The sequence below is a fragment of the Triturus cristatus genome, chromosome 5_2 (assembly GCF_964204655.1).
Source record: "Triturus cristatus chromosome 5_2, aTriCri1.1, whole genome shotgun sequence".
Lineage (NCBI taxonomy): Eukaryota > Metazoa > Chordata > Amphibia > Caudata > Salamandridae > Triturus > Triturus cristatus.
In genome coordinates this window covers 1,050,708,936-1,050,727,194 of record NC_140588.1, presented here as the reverse complement: position 1 = coordinate 1,050,727,194, position 18,259 = coordinate 1,050,708,936, and positions in this window count along the sequence as shown.

Below are 18,259 nucleotides of genomic sequence, written 5' to 3'. Positions count from 1 at the left end.
GGCAGCGCGTATGCGCTGCTCGCTCTGCGAGGCATGCAGTAATGGAGTATGCAGTGGAAGCTCCGCCCACTCTCCACCCATGTTTTCAATTGGCTCGTGTCATTGTCCCTCCTTATTATGGCCATGTCGTCATTTGTACCCTCCCATGGCTGCTGGCCCCTTTACTTTGAGTGTTACACAGTACGGTACCTGTTATTTAGACTTTGAGCACTACTTTGCTCGTGCCTTTTCGCCCCTTTCTCTCCCCTCCCCCACTCCCCCCAGCCGGCACTCCCGTTGTCCGTGCTCCCCCCTCCGTTGTCCGTGATGCAATGCAATAGGTCTCGCGTAAATGCTTGTTTTTTTCTTTTTGCCAACCTCTTGTTCTAGACCATGATCCTGGTCACCATCAAAGTTGAATGTACAACGCTTTAAAATGCTCTGGATGCAGGTGAGTAAACGAAGTGCTCTTTGCGCTGCTGTGCTATCCTCACAGCGCTGTCCTCGCTGCGCCGTTTTTTTTTTTTCGGATGATCGCAGAGCAGCACTCTGTGCATCCTTGAATTGGAAATCCAGACCCAGATTAAAACTTGGGGGCATATAATCAAGAGATATATCGCCGCATTTTCGGCACATAGCGCCGAAAAAGCTGCGATTTTATTATCTCAATATTAGCAAGGCGTCGCTAACATGCATTAGCGCATGTAAGCGGCCGAATCTGCAACGCATCTCATGACAGCGATGGATATCGCTAATGAGATGCAAAGTAGGCGTTCCCTCCTAGGACAGCATGTGAAATGGTCGCAAAACCAACATCGCGATATTAACAACGCTGCCCCTGAACAGCGAAGCGATGACAAAAGGCGCGCTAAGCCCCCATTATCGCATGATTCTAACGCTTGAATAAAACCTGACTTAGCAGTATTGCTTATGGGAGGTTGATTGTATGGTTAAGGACACACTTCCCTATTACCAAGCTTTTCATTAGCGCTGTGAAATCATCGCTGGAGTTCACACGCTAATGATCATTATCGCAGACTATCGCTGGATTGTACTTCGCCTGTTAGCAATGCATTGCTAATACTCCGCTAACTCAGAGATGTAATTCAGCGATAGAGGGCGATAATGAAAAATGCACTAAGCGTGATTTGCGATATTTATCGAGTGCTCTTGATAATATGGCCTGTGGTCTTTGCCTAGAAATGCCGGCTCAGTGTTTACTTTTCCTGAAGGGCACACTGGTCACATGGCTTCTGGGTGCACGCCTAATATGGTAAAATGTGAAACTAATGGTTTAGCTCTAACCTTTCACGTGTTACTGAAAGAAGAGAACTCAAGGATGATTTTCAACGTGTTTTATTTTCTTTATTCACTTCTGACCGCAGAAAATTGGTGGATTTTGGTGAAACCTGCCAACTTTGGAAGCAAAAGGTGATTTCGGAACAGTGCATGCGATGTAATCTGTACTAAACTGGTGCTGTTCCACCATTAATCATAATATACATCAGAATATCTTTAAAAGGATAATCCGTAATTAAAATACTGTATTATGTGGCATTTAGAAAAAACAGCCTCTGGTTCTTGATTGGGTTTAGTTCAGCTTGTTCTAGTGATAAACCATCATGTGAGTGGGAGCACTTTACACCAATCCGTGACACAAGTGTGGTATTCCGTCATGTAACATACAAAACAACTCATTTCATTTATAGATTATAGATGATGCCTCCGGTACGACTAAGGTTATTTCGCATTTTTTGTACAGAATTGAAAATGCAAGGTTTTTCAAACCTCTTTAGCAACTTTTAACCAAATTGTACGACATTTGAACCGTGTGTGAAACTGGAGTTAGGACGTCTTGGTGTAAAACACGTTTTTCGAGGTGGTGGCCGCGATCCAAAGATGCGGAGTTACTCAGCCTTTTATCAGCACGAGAGGTTTAACGAGATGCGATTTCATCCGTAGTTCATGTGCATAGCAAGCAAAGTGGCATTTGGCGCGTGTCTGGACGACGTGAGCTGCTGAGTACACCCAATGACATCACAACTTTATATAGCGTTCAAATGCCCTGATGAGTTGTTGAAGCGCTTTTCGGCTACTAGCACGTTCAGGATTAGTGGTGGTTTAGTATAGGGAAGTATAAGTTCATTTGTTCATAGTATCGCAACAAAATGGCGTCTATTCATTTCTTTTCGTTCTGAAATGCTGTGCGTAAAGGGGTGGGTCACGGGTCCGAAACCAGTACCAAATGGACTCCATTAAGGATCCAACATTGGAAACCGAGTCCAAGTAATTGTAGGCTGGCTAGGAATGTACATTCAAATAAATAAACACATGTGCAGAACAGGTACCAGCTTTGCATATGCATGCCACTAAACTGATGTAGAAAAAGCCACACATTGCAGCTGACAAACTCTTTACTGAGTGTTACACAAATTCACTCTCTCTGTCGTCCAGTTGCAAAAAAAGAGAATTCGTTTTTGCTAAGACTTGAGATTAAAATAGGCAAGGAGTCCTACGCTTAAAATACAGAAATGTATGTTTTTTACTAACATCGCATCACATACTACAGAAAACCCTAAATCAGCCCTGAATATCCACCAACGTTCGTCTATTCGTTTTTGTTGTTTTATACTCTAGATGAGGTAATACCTTCCTGCCTTTTGATCCGACTCTCTTTTTATCGATCTTCTTAATTATGTTTTATTCCTATTTTCTTCTTTTCATTTTTTCATCTTTTCCTTTCTTCTCACTTTCTCCAATCTTGACACTATCCCACGACTACGCTAATACATAGCGGGTCATGACTACCCTATCATGTATTGCTTGGGAATTTTTTTACAATATTCAGCAAGTATGGCATAGGACATCTTATATGATATTTAGTTTACATTTGGCTTGCGTTACCTGTTTTTCGTGTCCTATTCCGATATAGAATACGTGTTTTCCCACATTTGGTGGTTTGTGTTTTATATTTGTTTTCGATTACAGTGTATCTTAACTTTGCGTTTTCTACATGAGAGTATGGTCAAGACATAACACAACTTGTCTTATAAACACAGCAGCCATATGTACTGCTTATTTCATATTTGTACTGCTTGTAGCAACTGTCTGGTATCTGCTGACACACTATGCATCTATATGTTTTAACCACCCCCCCCTTTCTTTCTTGTGTTTCATGTGCCCCACCTTCAGTTTTTAGGTCTCGCCTGACCCAGCGCATGCGCTGATCTGGCGAGACTTATTGAGAGGGCTTCAAAAAGTGCTACCAGGCCAGCCTAGACCTACAGTGCATGTGCACGGCCGCGCGCGACGCGAGTACTTTCACTTTCGCCGCCGCACGGCCGCTTTCATGTTTGATCGCGATCACTTTCGCGGCCGCAAGGCCGCTTGGCATAGCCAATAGGTCTCGCTTTTGGGACCTTATAAGTATTTAGTTATGCAACTGTTGCATGGCTAAACACTTATAAGGTCCCAAAGGCGAGACCTATTGGCTATGCCAATGCTTGTTTGTTAATTGCCATGTTTAAAGACTGCGCCTGCCACTGGTGTATTCTTCCTTTTTGTTTCTGGAATTTTGGGGTTTCATGTGTAGTATATATTTATTAAATTGCAGCCCTGAAGAAGTCCATATAATGGATGAAACGCGTTGGCTGTCATCTCTACTTATACCCGAAACTTTATTATAAAAAGAAATTGGAAAATTAAGAAAATAAAGGCAAGAATCATAATTCTGACTGTTAATTATTGTTGTGGTGCATCTCTACGTTTCTTATTGCAATTTGTAACCATTCTTTTGTTTGTGCATCCAGGCAGAAGGTGCTTGTAGTATGTGCACACATTTGTATTTATGCATGATCAAACATACTGGTTAGTACAACAGGTCAGGTGCAGTTTGTTTTTGGTCCGCTGCCTTTGCTTTATTCTGTAAAACAGAGAGTGTGCGTTTACAGCAAAAAAAGAAAAAATGATATGCAGAGTTCAATAATTATGTGGTCATTTAGAATTAAAACTACCTTTTAAAATGCTCAAAACACCCAATTACAATTACAATTTTAATGTTTTCCTATGTTTTTGAATTAAATAAAATTTTTCATAATGTGTGCATTTGATGAACACTTGTTTCTGTGTTTTTGTTCATTGTTTTGAGTTTGAAATCATAGAAATTGCTTAGGTTGGAGTTCCTGGCTTCCAATAATCCCTTAGTGGGAACAGCTCAAGTCAAACGGTTAAGAAAAGCTGCTTTAGACAGTTTGGCCGTAATAACTAGTTATGCGAAATTCTATGCGGAGATTTCTGGTCGCTGAATTTACTGTTCTTGGCTATTATCTCTGCTTGGAATTGTGCCTATTATGAGTTAGGCCCTTAGAGACATAGAATAACTGTGCGGACACAAAATGATCATGTTGAATTCTGCAAAATATTCCCTATTCTGAGTGGTTTAGCACTCACATTTAGCACCTGCACTGAGTAGGTGGTAAATGAGAGCAGTGGCTTCCCGGTGGGCTGGGGGAGTGAGGGGGCTGGTGGAGTAGTGGAAGGAAAGGAAAGAATAGCTTGGCAGGACTGGAAGCATTGTATGCTCCCATTGCCAAGGCAAAACTTTGTTCACGATGGGGGTGGGGGGGGGGGAGACCCGAAACTTGGTTGCTGTTGCAGCTAAAATCTCATGTAATTTTAATAACCAGATTTACCAGCTGATTAAATTAGGTCAGCATTCTTAAGCCGGGCAAGCAGTGATCAGGCAGAGCAGAATTCCATGCGGTAATTCTTATACACCTGATTCGTAATCAGGGTCATAGTGTTCCTGCTACTCCAGAGAATGATGTGTAAGCTGCAGGTCACAAGCACGCGTTCTCTGTACAGCAAATGAACATGTATGCTACTGCACCCGTTAATTTACTATTAGTAACTAGTTTCATTCCTGGTTGAACTCTGTGCACCATGCACCACATACATTTGATTCCTTGAAAGTTATTGCTCAATCTTTCCTCCTTCTAATGTTGATAAAGTGGATTCCACTGAGTTGGGTAGTTGTAAATACTAGTACAAATGGTCTTTATTAATTTATTTACATATGTACACAAACTCACATAGCTTAGTTTCATCCATAGCATGAGAGCATACAAAGTTTGTATGCAGTGCAGGTTGCATGTAAGCCTGGGCAGAGTTAGCGGAGTTCAGCATAGCGGAACTCCGCGAAGTGACAAAAAAACTCGGCCAAGCAACGCGGAGTTCCGTCAGTGGTGGAGTGGGTTACCTCGTGCTGTTCGGACTGATTTTTAGTGCAGTGCGTTTGTCCCGCGCTGTTAAATCAAAAATGGCATCTCGCACAGTGCAAGACGACACTGCTTCATTCTGCCGCTCGAGTAGATCTTCTACAATAGACATCTCTGCCCCTTAAGTGAAAGAAATGGAGTTTGATGCTAGTGGTTTCTATGAGCTATGGATGGCACCTGGGCAGAACTTGAGCAAAATAAATGGATAATTGTCCCTTAAGTGAGGGGTTGGAAGGTGGGTGGTTAGAGCTACTACAACATTTAGGGATAGCCAGTGACAGTAACAGCTAACTGTGTCTTGTCCTGTAAACCTTATGCATATTCTTTTTTTATTAATCCTTGAATGACTTATTAATTTATGAAATAAGTTTGGTGTTCCATTTACTTACTATCCCTTTCATTTTTCAGAAGAATATTTGTTACCTAAAACACCCTTGGCACATTGACTGAGTCCTTGGTGCCCAGGGGTCTAGAACACCGAATCCAGAGACTCTAGAAACAATGAGAGAAAATATCACAGGAAGTAATGCAGCCAGCAGGGAAAAAGCAAGGAAGCAAAGCTTTCGGAAACCTGCTAACTTTCTGTATTTTCCACTCCTTCCCCTATTTTTATCCCCACGCTGCAGAGAGCAGTATGTTAAAGAGGGAAGAGACAAAATGTCAACGGAGTAACATCATTCGGAGTCAAATGGCCCATGATGCTGCTTCCACTGCCCAGGTATCAGGGGAATAAATGTTCCTTTCATTCCCATAACCCGCTCCACTGCTCTGAAGACACAGAGTTGGCCCAATTCACAAATACAATATAAAAGTTATTTTGGAGAATTTCTGTCTCACTTAAACTTTTTTAGAATTCACAAACGCTTACCAGGGTACGTCTGGAAGGCTGAACCTATCCCACTTATCAATGTGCCTTGTTGGGAAGGTCATGACCTCCTTTGGTGAGGTCATTTCCCCACTGAATGATTGTATACACAATCAAATTCTGCATTGAGCAAAAGTAGTCCAGTTGTGCTATTGCACATTTTTTCTTTTTATTTAAATGTATATTGAAAGCCTTTTGCTCGGTGAGGGAACCTCTTCGCTTACTTCCACCCCCACCACCAGGTTTGGTGGTGGCCGTTTGCCTCCCTACCCTGGAAGGGATTTCCTCCAGCCCCTGACAGTTGGATATCTCTGACCATAGTCAGGGTGGGGAAAGGTCAGAGAAGAGTTTGGAAATGCTCACAAGCAAACAAGGCTAACCATGCCCACACCCCATCCTCTAACTCGAATTTACTCCTGCATAATTTTGGGCACTTCCAGAGTACAGGTGAGTGGAAGTAAATGAATTTTTGCCCACTCTTCTTTTTTGGACCCTGGGACAGCTAAGTTCAGCTGTTTCAGCTATGAAGATATGCTTGTGGTTTGAAATTGTTGCATGAATCAGACCCTCGGTGCACAGAGTCCAGTCTGTTCCCTGTGTCACAGATGGCTGCAACCATGGGCCACCTGGAGCTCTGTTTCTGCATAAGAATAATTCTCAGGCGCGGAATCTGTCCTCCAGTCCCTCCATGCCAGCACTGCGTGACCTCTAGTTGAATTGTATTATATTGTATTGTCACATTTATATTTCATTGGCCACCCCTGTGTAGGGTGCTGAAGTGCTTGTAGAAGCTTGTGCTACCCCCACATGGGTAGCACAATATTTTGTGTAGGGTGTGTGCATGGAAGTGACTTGTCCTTGTTGTTATCTTATGTGTCAAGTGTTTCCATATCGTGTGTGGTGACCTTGGAGGTGTGTGGTCATTGTGTTATGGGATGCAGCGCCTAGCAGAGTGATGGGTGAAGAAGGAGCACAACCCACTAAGATGCTTACTGCACAGGGTTGTTCATTCTGAGATCTTTGGGTAGGTTTATGGTCCTGAGGAGGCACAGGCAGGATACAGAGATGACCATGAGATCTGCTGAGATGGAATCTGTTACAATCATTCCTTATTTGGATATCTTTGTGAGAAGCAAAGAAGTGGTCCCAGTGTGTAGTTAGTTGGAACCTGGGCTTGAATAAAGAAGCATCAATGGAAGCCCAGCAGTGCGTGGCAGATCTCTTCAGTTTTTGCATGCCTATTCAAATGACGATGGGTGGAAGCCCACAGCGGGTTCCCATTATATTTGTTTTGCTTCCATTTTATTTTCGGGTATAGTGGTCCTTTTCGTTGGGAGATGCTGTGGATGATGCACATTGCCTTGAAATTTGCTGATTTAGCTACAGGTCACCGGTGTAGTGACTGCAGGACTGACGTCATACGTTCTCTGCGGTGGAGGCAAAGGAGGAGTCTTGCATCAGTGTTTCGGATTAGTTTTATTTTGTGAATAATTAAACTGCAGGTACCAATGTACAGGCTGTTGACATAATCCAGGCCGGAGATTAAGGATGCAAATATAGATTTTAGATTTTGTTGGTATTCAAAGTTTGTGAATGTGCGCCACAGTGTACAACATGCATTTTGTGACTTGGTTGACTTGTGTACCAATTATAGATCTGAATCCACGGTTACCCCAGTGCTTAATTTGTAAAAGAAGAAGTGCTGATGCCTAAAGTTTTGCTCAGAAGCCAGTGGTCGGCACCATTGAGTGCCTGGGCTGCACAGTCTTGATGCCACCTTTGAATCTCTCATCCACCACCAGACATTTTGTACCCCTTTATCTCACCCTGTCAGGTTTCTACCTCTTTCAGGCGTTTCCGTCTCTGCTTTCTTTGTCACGGTTTTTTCTGCCTTTCTCCTCCTCCTTCGTTCCCTCTTATGTGTTCTTCTCTCTCTTTCTCTGGGTGAAAGTCTAATGAGGAGAAATACGTGCCGGTCCCAAAAAATGTGTGCCAGTGGGCTACAGCTGCAGCTAGCGGCTCAAATTAAACACTGGTCACCCCTGTGTTTCTTTATCGACCTGACATATAGCCACCCCCAAACCACCATTGTAACTTTCTCCCATGACACCGTGAGAACTGTCCCTGGACACCACACCAGGAGCTGCTCCCCCGTCACTCAGAACCTCCCTAGACCACCACTTGAATCTGCCTAGACCAGACAACCCTTCCCCTAGACCACCACCTGGGCATCAGAGGACCACGGAGACTACCACTGGAATGTGCCCTTTCAATACCACCAATCCACATGCTGAACCTACACCCAGGCTACTAGGCCCTCCATTAGAGCCAGCTCAACCGACACCCAGACCAACCAGGTGAACTTTGCCTCACAGAAACCATCACCTGAGCATGCCTTCAGACTGGCACCTGAACCAATTCTATCGACATCTTCCGGAGACGCCACCTGAACGAACCACTGACCACCACCTGAATCTGTCACCAAGCCCCACTGAACACAAAAGGACAGAGGAACAAGCTCTCAAAAGCCATCGGTGATACAAGACAGGATCACATCCCCCGGGCACTTGGAAAAACAAATTAAGTGGCATGAATTCCTTGCCCACCCGACAGAGGAGATAGCATCCATAAAAGCTGTCGTTCAACCATAGAAAAAGAGAGAAAATAACCAAACATCAACAAGGCGATGTTATACGCCAACATGCCTAGACCCACCTCCTAAATCCATTGCACCGCTGGGAATCCTGACCTAGATTGTAAACCCTGGAGTAAGTTAAAGGCCGGGGCATCACCTCACCTTTGATAAGAACCAGCCCAGTATTGGCCAGTACCAGCCAAGTTTGTGAATAGCACTTGGGGTCACTGTGAGGCCTTCTGCTAGTCTTGAGTTCTCGCCCATAATGTGTATTTTCTGTCATAATTAGACACAGAGTACAGAACTCTGTAGCCCAGAAGCCCAGTATTGGCCAGTACCAGCCTAGTTTATGGCCACTTTGGGCCACTGAGTGGCCTTCTGCTAGTTTGAGTTCTCTCCCAGTGTTGTTTATGTGACAATTAGATACAGAGTACACAACTCTGTAGCCCAGAGCCCAGAAGCCCAGTATTGGCCAGTACCAGCCTAGTTTATGGCCACTTTGGGCCACTGAGTGGCCTTCTGCTAGTTTGAGTTCTCTCCCAGTGTGGTTTATGTGATAATTAGACACAGAGTACAGAACTCTGCAGCCCAGAGCCCAGAAGCCCAGTATTGGCCAGTACCAGCCTAGTTTATGGCCACTTTGGGCCACTGAGTGGCCTTTTGCTAGTTTGATTTCTCTCCCAGTGTGGTTTATGTGATAATTAGACACAGAGTATAGAACTCTGGTGGGTTTAGGCCCACAGTCTCTTTTGGAGAAACAGTCCAAACATGCTGCTGTTAACCCTCTCCCTGCCAGACGAGCATCCCCCCGCAGTCCAGGCTGACCCACCCTGGGAAGCGCGGTATTAAATTCAGCTCTCTTTCATGGCGGGGGCACTGCCCCTGGCACTTCCGGCCCCGTGAGTTCTTAAAGTGGCTAAATCTAATTTCGCTAACCTGCTTTCTATTTCCCTCTTCTCGTTTTACGTACATGGTTTGTTTGTTTTCCTTGGGCAGCCTCTAAACTTACCTCTCCCCTACCCCCGCCTTCCCTCCCCGTCCCAGGGTGCGCACAGGGGTCTGGGAGGACGCAGCCATCGCTTACCAGTGGAGCCAGAGGGAAGTGCGTGGCGGGAGGGCACGGGAAATGAATAGCCATGGAGGGCGCGCGGCGACCCCGGGAGGCTGAAGGGCGCATTCCCTCCGCGGAGGCGCCATCACCCCGTGTCCCATACCTGTCAAAAGTGCCGCATTCCCAGATAAAGTGGTATTTTAATGCACACCAGCATTTGAATCTCACGTGGGACTCCTACAATGAACTCTAGTCCAATTTTTTTTTATTGATTAGAGAGCTAAGAGGACTGAAACAGTCCACAATACGCGCTGGTCACGCCCCTACTGAACGTCTTGGGTTGTATTTGGATTTATATAGTGCTTACTACCACTGATGAGACATTGAAGCGCTTTATAGCGCGTAGCACGACACTCCGGAACCCACGGCGCGTGCAGCTGTTCATAAATAGTAGTGCCCGCTGTGAGTTGAGCCACCTTATAGCGGCTAGCTCCTGGATTTTGGCAGATAAGGAAAACGTGGCGCACAGAGACACAACGATTTGCTTAGAATCACACGAATCGGGAAGCTTGGAAGCTGGGATTCAACATTACAATCGCCTGGTTTTAAGGTGTGAAATGATTACTCTAAAGCGCATTTCATCACCACTGACTATTTCCAGGTGGGCTGTTCATGTCCAAACCCGCAAGCGGGGCTTTACGTGGAATGAAGAAGCTATAAGCCGCTCTAAAAGATTTGGTGGCCCGGAATTGTCAGAATTGTCCCACTGGTAAGAGTGCGACGCTTAGCAGCTGTGTTGATGCTGTAATTGGCAGCTCTGACAGCGGCAATGGGCGGTGCAAGTGGAGGTGGACCCCACACAAGGGCCCCGGCAGCTCCTTCTTTACAAATTAAGCACTGCACATAATGAATACACCCAGGAGGTTGGTGCAGCTGGGAAACTTCACTGGGAAGTGGGCGTGACGTTCTGCAAAGTCAGGTATAAGAAGCCCCCAGTTAGTAAGGATATATCTAATAATTCCTCTAAGGCATTAAAAACTGGTTGGATGTACAACTGCACAGGTGTGTTAGAAGTGTCAAAGTACAGGCCGGGGTACAGGTCTGATGGTATGGGAATAGAAGCGTTAGGGTAGTACTGGTAGGGATGGAGTCGATAGAGTATTGGTAGGGTATGAGGTATATAGTCTCATGTACTAGAGCATAGAGTCCACTCAGGGATAGAGGGACTAAGGCAGGGGTGGAGGTATGAGGGTATGGGAATAGAAGCTTTAAGGTACTGTACAGATGGAGATATCAGACTATTGTAGGGCGTGAGGTATTATGGTCAACTTAGGGATTCATGTATTAGAGCATAGAGTCCACTCAGGGATAGAGGGACTAAGGCAGGTGTGGAGGTATGAGGTTATGGGAATAGAAGCTTTAAGGTACTGTACAGATGGAGATATCAGACTATTGTAGGGCGTGAGGTATTATGGTCAACTTAGGGATTCATGTATTAGAGCATAGAGTCCACTCAGGGATAGAGGGACTAAGGCAGGTGTGGAGGTATGAGGGTATGGGAATAGAAGCTTTAAGGTACTGTACAGATGGTGATGTCAGAGTATTGGTGGGGCATGAGGTATTATGGTATACCTAGGAATTGTGCACTAGCGTATAGAGTACACTCATGGATAGAGGTCTTAAGAGGTATGATGGTATGGGGATAGAAGCGTTAGGGTAGTACTGGTAGGGATGGCGTCGATAGGGTATTGGTAGGGTAAGAGGTATTATCGTAGTGGTAAGCATGAATGTACTAGAGTATAGAGTATACTCAGGGACAGAGGTACTAAGATAGCTGCAGAGGTATGATGGTAAGGTACTCTACAGGTGGAGATGTCAGAGTATTGGTGGGGTATGAGGTATTACAGGATACCTAGGAAGTATGTACTAGACTATAGAGTACACTCTGTGATAGAGGTACTAAGGGGTATGATGGTATAGAAATAGAAGCTTTAAGGTACTGGCAGGGATGGAGGTGTTAGGGTCTTGGAAGGGTAGGATGTATTATGGTAGAGGTAGGGGGTCAATGAATGTACTAGAGAATAGAGTGCACTCAGGGAAATAGTTACTGAGGCAGGTGTAGAGGTATGATGCTATGGTGATAGAAGCTCTAAGGAACTGTAGAGATGGAGTTATCAGAGTATTGGTAGGGTATGAGGTATTATCGTATACCTAGGGATTATGTACTAGAGTACAGAGTACACTGAGTCATAGAGGTACTAAGGCAGGTGTAGAGGTATGATGGTATGGGGACAGAAGATTTAGGGTACTAGTAGGGATGGAGGGGTAGGGTATTGGTACGGTAGGCGGTATTATGGTAGTGGCAGGGGTCAATGGACTATAGCATAGAGTACACTCAGGGATAGAGGTAGTAGGCAGACGGTGGAGGTAGGTGCATAAAGTACATGCAAGGCAAGAGACAAAAGTAGAGATGATTGCGAAAGCCGGAGTGACTTGGGAAGGAAGTGGTGAGGCCGAAGGAGGGTAAAGAGGGGAGAGATGTTGGTGGTTTACTCGAACAAGCAGTGGGCCAACAAGAAAGAGGAAAAAACAGAGCGTACACCGTTGTCTCCTCATAGAAGGGTAACAAGGGAACTATGTTATCCTGGAATAAAAGGACCGGAGCATGTTTTCAGCTTGCGGGATATTATCAGGATGCATTTGACATTTTGATGGAACATGTCAGTGGACAAAGTGTCTGCAGAAAAGGTTAGTTTCCTTGAATAACCTGCAACCCATCTCTTCTCCACTGCTGCCTTCTGTTGTTCTTGCTACACACACAATGCTGTGCTGGTGAGCGCGGGCTCCATCAGTCTCTGTTCCCTGCTGGCCCTCGCTACCTTTGGTCCGCTTCGGTATTGGCCCCTGTACCTCCACCCCAGCCTCTGTCTGTGTGCAGGGGGAGCCTTTACTGTTAGGCGACATCTGATGGGGACGAGAACTTCTTCCACCTTTTTTATTTTGTCATCAAGGGAGAGGGACCGTTCCCCGCAGCTTTCAATGGTGCTCTGAACGTCGATGATGGTCCATGGAGCATGGTTTTCTAAGGATAATAAATAGTTCCTGGAATCAATTTTAGCCCTTTATTTCTCACGTTTGTGGAATCAATATTTAGCTTCAAAGGTGTTTTATTAACTTTTATGACTGAAGTGTAGTGGTCTAAGTTCTCCTGGGACTGCTTTTGGTGCCATAAGCACTCCATAGTTCTTAGAGATTGTTTTGCCCTCTTCATAAAGATGTTTTGAGGATCCAATTGTTGACTTTTTGTTCTTTTTTCTTTACAGTTCTACAAGACCAAGTCCATCAGCAGGCAGCAACCGGCGTGTATTGCGGTGGGCTCTGCGCGTCCTCAACTAAGGATGTGCCTGGTTATCCGTAAGTGAGGTACAAGGGTAGGTCTCCGAGCCGCACTCTTGGAACGATTGGTCTCACACCCCTGTGACTCACACTTCGGTTGTCTTTAACAGTTTGTACATCACTTCTTTTGATATTTTCTTCAATGGTACAATATACTTAAATTACAGCGGCTGCCAAGACATTCAAAATGACTGCAATGAGTAACACAAATGACAGTGACCAGCAATACACATAACTACCCCCATGGACATCCAGTCACCAAAATGCTGGCAGTAGGAGATGACATTTTGCATCCTTTGAACCTAATGACATCACGGGCTTCACCACTTACTGCACTCTAAGGCCCCAAAAAGCTTCCTATTTGCTGCTGATGTGCCCCAAAATAGGAAAGCAATGGCAAATACATAATGGAAAAAGTGCATCTGCAAAACTGCTTACATTTCTGTAGCTTGCGGTGCCTCCTTGACCCAAAATCACTAGGGCATCAAGTGAAGTGCCAGGGGCACCACAGAACAAGCCAGGAGAATCAGTAGCTAGCCTTGGCTACACCTGAGTGTCATCCCAGCCCTTAGCAGACGTATCCCTTGGGAAACAGAAGCCCGTCACTCTTGAGTTATCGCTGAGTCTGCCCAGACCACGGAAATAAAGAAAGGACCGCTTCCAGGAACAAGATGGCCGCCACTCCAGACCACAGAAACATTTCAGGCGTCGGCTGTATGTTCCCAGCCTAGCACATGTCATTCCTTTAAACCTTTCAAAGCTTTTAGAAAAACATGCATTAAAATAACACCCAAGGAAATGGAGATTGTGCCTGTGAAAATCCTTCTGTCTGTTCCCTGCCTGGTCCCCCGTGGTCTCCATTTTACCCGGATCATTTATGTTTGAAAGCACATCTTAATTCATGGTGGAAATGCTCTCTCCTGGTTGGCAGATTCATTTCTCTTTCTCCAAGCCACTAAATCCTCATGCTAGCGCTTTGAAGGCTTGACAGCTCCCAGTTCTTTTCCCAGCCCGCGCCTGTCTCAGGGAGTTAGCCGGGTCTTAGCTCCTGCATAAAGCATTACTCCGGGCTTTGCGGTAGCGGGCGGCGTCTCCCACAGCCCCGCCTGCGGTCGGGTCTGTCACGCTCGAGCAGCACCGCATCCGCTGGGCCGGAGTCCCCTCAGCAACCGGGGCTTAGCGCCTCGAGGCTGCAGGTTAAATGAAATCATGTGAGGCGGGCAGAGAGAGGACAGAAGGCGTCAGGAATGAATTGCCCACAGTTCTGTTGCTTATTGACTTAATGGCATGTCACTTTAAAGAAACAGTGGAAATACTGCCACGGCAACGTACAGCAGCCATTGCTACTAAAACCACGAACATACGAATCTAAAATACATACATGGCACGGTTGGTCGTCACATTGTGTGATATAAATATTGTGCTGTCAAAATTGTTTACAAATATATCGTCCTATTGGGTGTTTATTGTTTGTTACTCGGATATGGTGATATTTTTGTAAATGTCTAATGTACTCAGGTTGTCATGTAAAGCGCCCTAAAACCCTCAGGTCAAGTCTGCGCTATGAAACACGGCAAAAAATGGAATGCTGTTCTGGTGCCTGACCCATTGAAAATGACATGACTCTACTGCGTGCCTCTGTAAGAGTGCTTTCATGTCTGAGTGACGCAGAGTGAGCTGGCCATAACATAACATTACACATACCCTAAGATAAAATAACATAGCATAACATACCTTAACATAAGATAACATAACATAACAACATAACATAACATATGTATTTGTAAAGCGCACGTTCAGAAGGGCATCTTGAGCAGAATAACAGATGTTTTGTTTATTCTGAAAAAACACAACAGAATAGAATCATTTCGGGACCACTGGAGTGGTCTGGTTCTTTGGGGCAAATACCACCGAAATAGTGGTATCCTGCATCTGCAATGTGCAATACGATCTGATGCTTAATAAGGTGATGTCAGCAAAAATACTGGCAGTGCAGCTGCTGACACCGTAGAAACCTTGCCCCTGTCCTCTTCCTGTGATGTTAAAATTGAACAGTTTGTACTGCATGACGAGTTTGCCTTACATACTATGTTCACCGATACAACATGGCTTACCAAATGTATGTCATTGGCACCCTTTCATGGTCGGGCTAGGACAGAAAATCGACCCCGGCACCACATCAAGATATAAAGGACTCTACTGAGCTAATCAGCCAGCTGGGAGAGGGGGCCATATATGCAAATTGCAGCAGTTCTGATCTTTTGATCTTTAAAGGACTTGCTGTATGGATGACTTGCTAGGCGTGGGCGACTGTATATGTTTGTGCTTGCTGCAGGCAATTTTTGTGGTAGTATCGCAGAGATCAGCTTACCTGGCCCTGAAACAGGCTCACAAGCTGACAAAAACAAGACCCACAAACTGACCTATCAGACCAGCCCTTCTCGCACTGCTTAATGGCCCGATAGGCCAGTCCAACCCCCGAACTTCCTAACAATCCATGTGCTCGTCGGTAGGTCCCGGCTCGCTTTAAGGTGAGTGACTGGCCTGTGCTGCCACCCTCTCAAAATATCCACCCAGTCAGTTCTTAATTTGTAAAATATGAAGTGCGGGTGCTCAAATGTTTGTCGGAGGCCACAGCTACTTTTCTCTGGCTCCACCCTCATCCTCCACTGGCTCCACCCACTTACATGAGCTCCACCCACATCTTCAACTGGCACTGCTAAAAGTCAGATGTAATATATACCTGATCTGAATTTCAGCAAGGGAGCCTTCATCATTGTGAGGTTTTGACAGGAGGTTCCCCTGCCCTGTGAACATTTTGAAAAAGATTAAATTAAAAGTGCATTTAAAGACAATTTTGGAATAAATTAGCTAAAATCACTAATGCATCGAAAAGGGACAATTTCAGTGTTCTATGTGCTGATTTGGGGAAAGGACAATACTGGGGTAGGGTATGCCATTTTTAACAGTCTATGAGTTCAAAGATACAACTTTGACATATCTTATGTGGCAAAATAAACCAAAATGATGTGAAAACACTCTAAACAGATAAACTGAATAAAATCATGCAATACACTTGAATGAGTCAGTCACTCAGTATACCAGTGTAAGGCGTCAGTGCACTTTGCATCACACACATTGCACAGATACAATCATACGTGTGTGAATCAGTACATAGGGAATGTTACATCAGACAGGACTTCAGGGTATAGGAGTCACATGTCATCCATGATTGTAGGCAATATAGTTTAAGAGTTCTAAGTCTGGAAAACGCAAATTCAGAATATAAAACATAACAGCATTGTTAGGGGCTCTCTCCAATAAGAATTGATTTCTACCCAAATGAACCCTTTTTACAAGATTAGGATAATGAAAGATTGGGCAAAAAAACATATGGCTCTAATATATAACTTGCAGTTTGCATGCAGCTCTTTGATGACAGTTAATAGCTTGCTGTTCTATGTTAGGATTTTAACTTACAAACTGCAAGTAACAATAGGATCTCTCTGACAGAGGAAGTAATACACTGACCTATTTCACATTGAATGCACTTTTTGATCTTCATGGTAAACGTTCTTTGCAGCAGGCACATTAACCCTCTGTACTACCTTACAAGCAGTCAAAACTTCCCCTAGACAAAACTACTGTTTCTCTCCAGGAAGACTATAATTCACCAGAGTTATCGTGACATTTTAATTGATGCCTGAATATTACTGGAGGCCAGGAAAAGGCCAGGAACTCAGCAGCAGGTGCTTTAACCCCTTCAGTGCCCATGACGAGCTGGACTCGTCATGGGCCGCGGTGGCGCTGTGCCCATGACGAGTCCAGCTCGTCATAGACCCCGCCCGCTAATGCAACGGCCGGCACTGGGCGGGGAAAGGGGCGGGCACTGAAGGGGTTAAAAACAAGAATAAACTGAGGCCCCCACAGTGTAAACATCTTGCTGAGGGATCTGTGCTACAAGGAAGACTGAAACAGAACTTGGGTGAGGGATGTGTCTTACATGGAAGAGTGAGGAGAGATTGGGTGAGAGATCTGTGTTACATGGAGTAAAGCAAAGTTGACAGATTTGTAAATAATTTAATAGAGAAAAAAGCATGGCTCGGGAGTAGAGGCTTTTGCAAATACATAATGGTGCAAAAACAAAGGCGAGGACTTGGGGGTGCTGGACACACATTGTATGATGACGCCATCAGTAGTAATAAAGAAGTTGTGTGCCCTTGGTGGCCCTGAAGCAGTGATGGCAGAGTGTGCCCTTGTTGAACCTGGAACATGGATTTATGAATGAAAGCACTGGTGTCTCATTCATGGACAGAACAAGTAATCCGGCAATCACTGCAGAGGGTGAGAGGTGCTACATTGCACAGATTCATGAATAAATACTTGGTATCCTATGACTCTGAGAATATTGGCACGTACAGAATGAGAAAGCGCTCAGTGTTAAGCATTGGAGGCTCTGGGTTCATTGCGATGCTTCTCATTCTTTCCTCGGATTGTCTGAGAATAGAGAGTTGGGTCATGTCAACGTCAACTCACTTCCACTCAAGTGCTGGGTTAACCCTCTCTGCTTACCTTTGGTACTGGGCCCAGTCACAAGTAAGACCAAGCCCCACCAAGGTCGTCGCGTTCAAAGAATGCACGCAGTATAATGGTGACTGTCACTGGACCCTGGTGACAGCTTCATTTGCTCTTCACTGTCCTCTCAGTCTGTGAGTTTTGTCTGATGATGGATTCCAAACTGAGGGTGGAGGGAGGCACGCACAGTGCACAGTGGCACCAAAACAAAAAGCAGCGTTGGTTGGTTTGGCAATTGGCATCGGTCACGCCGCCACGCCACCGCCACCACCACCCACGGGCGGCATATTCGTGATCATGGTGGCATCCCATGGCGGCTTATACGCTACTTTATTATTTTAACGGATGATTAGGCCTACCACCAGGCCCTGCCTCACCTGGTGCTGTTCAAGCTGTTGTAAATGGTTACTCCTCAAGGCTCACCTCAACGCCAATGTCGTCCAGGTCGCGCTCTCAGAGACTCAGTCTCAGAGTGACTGACT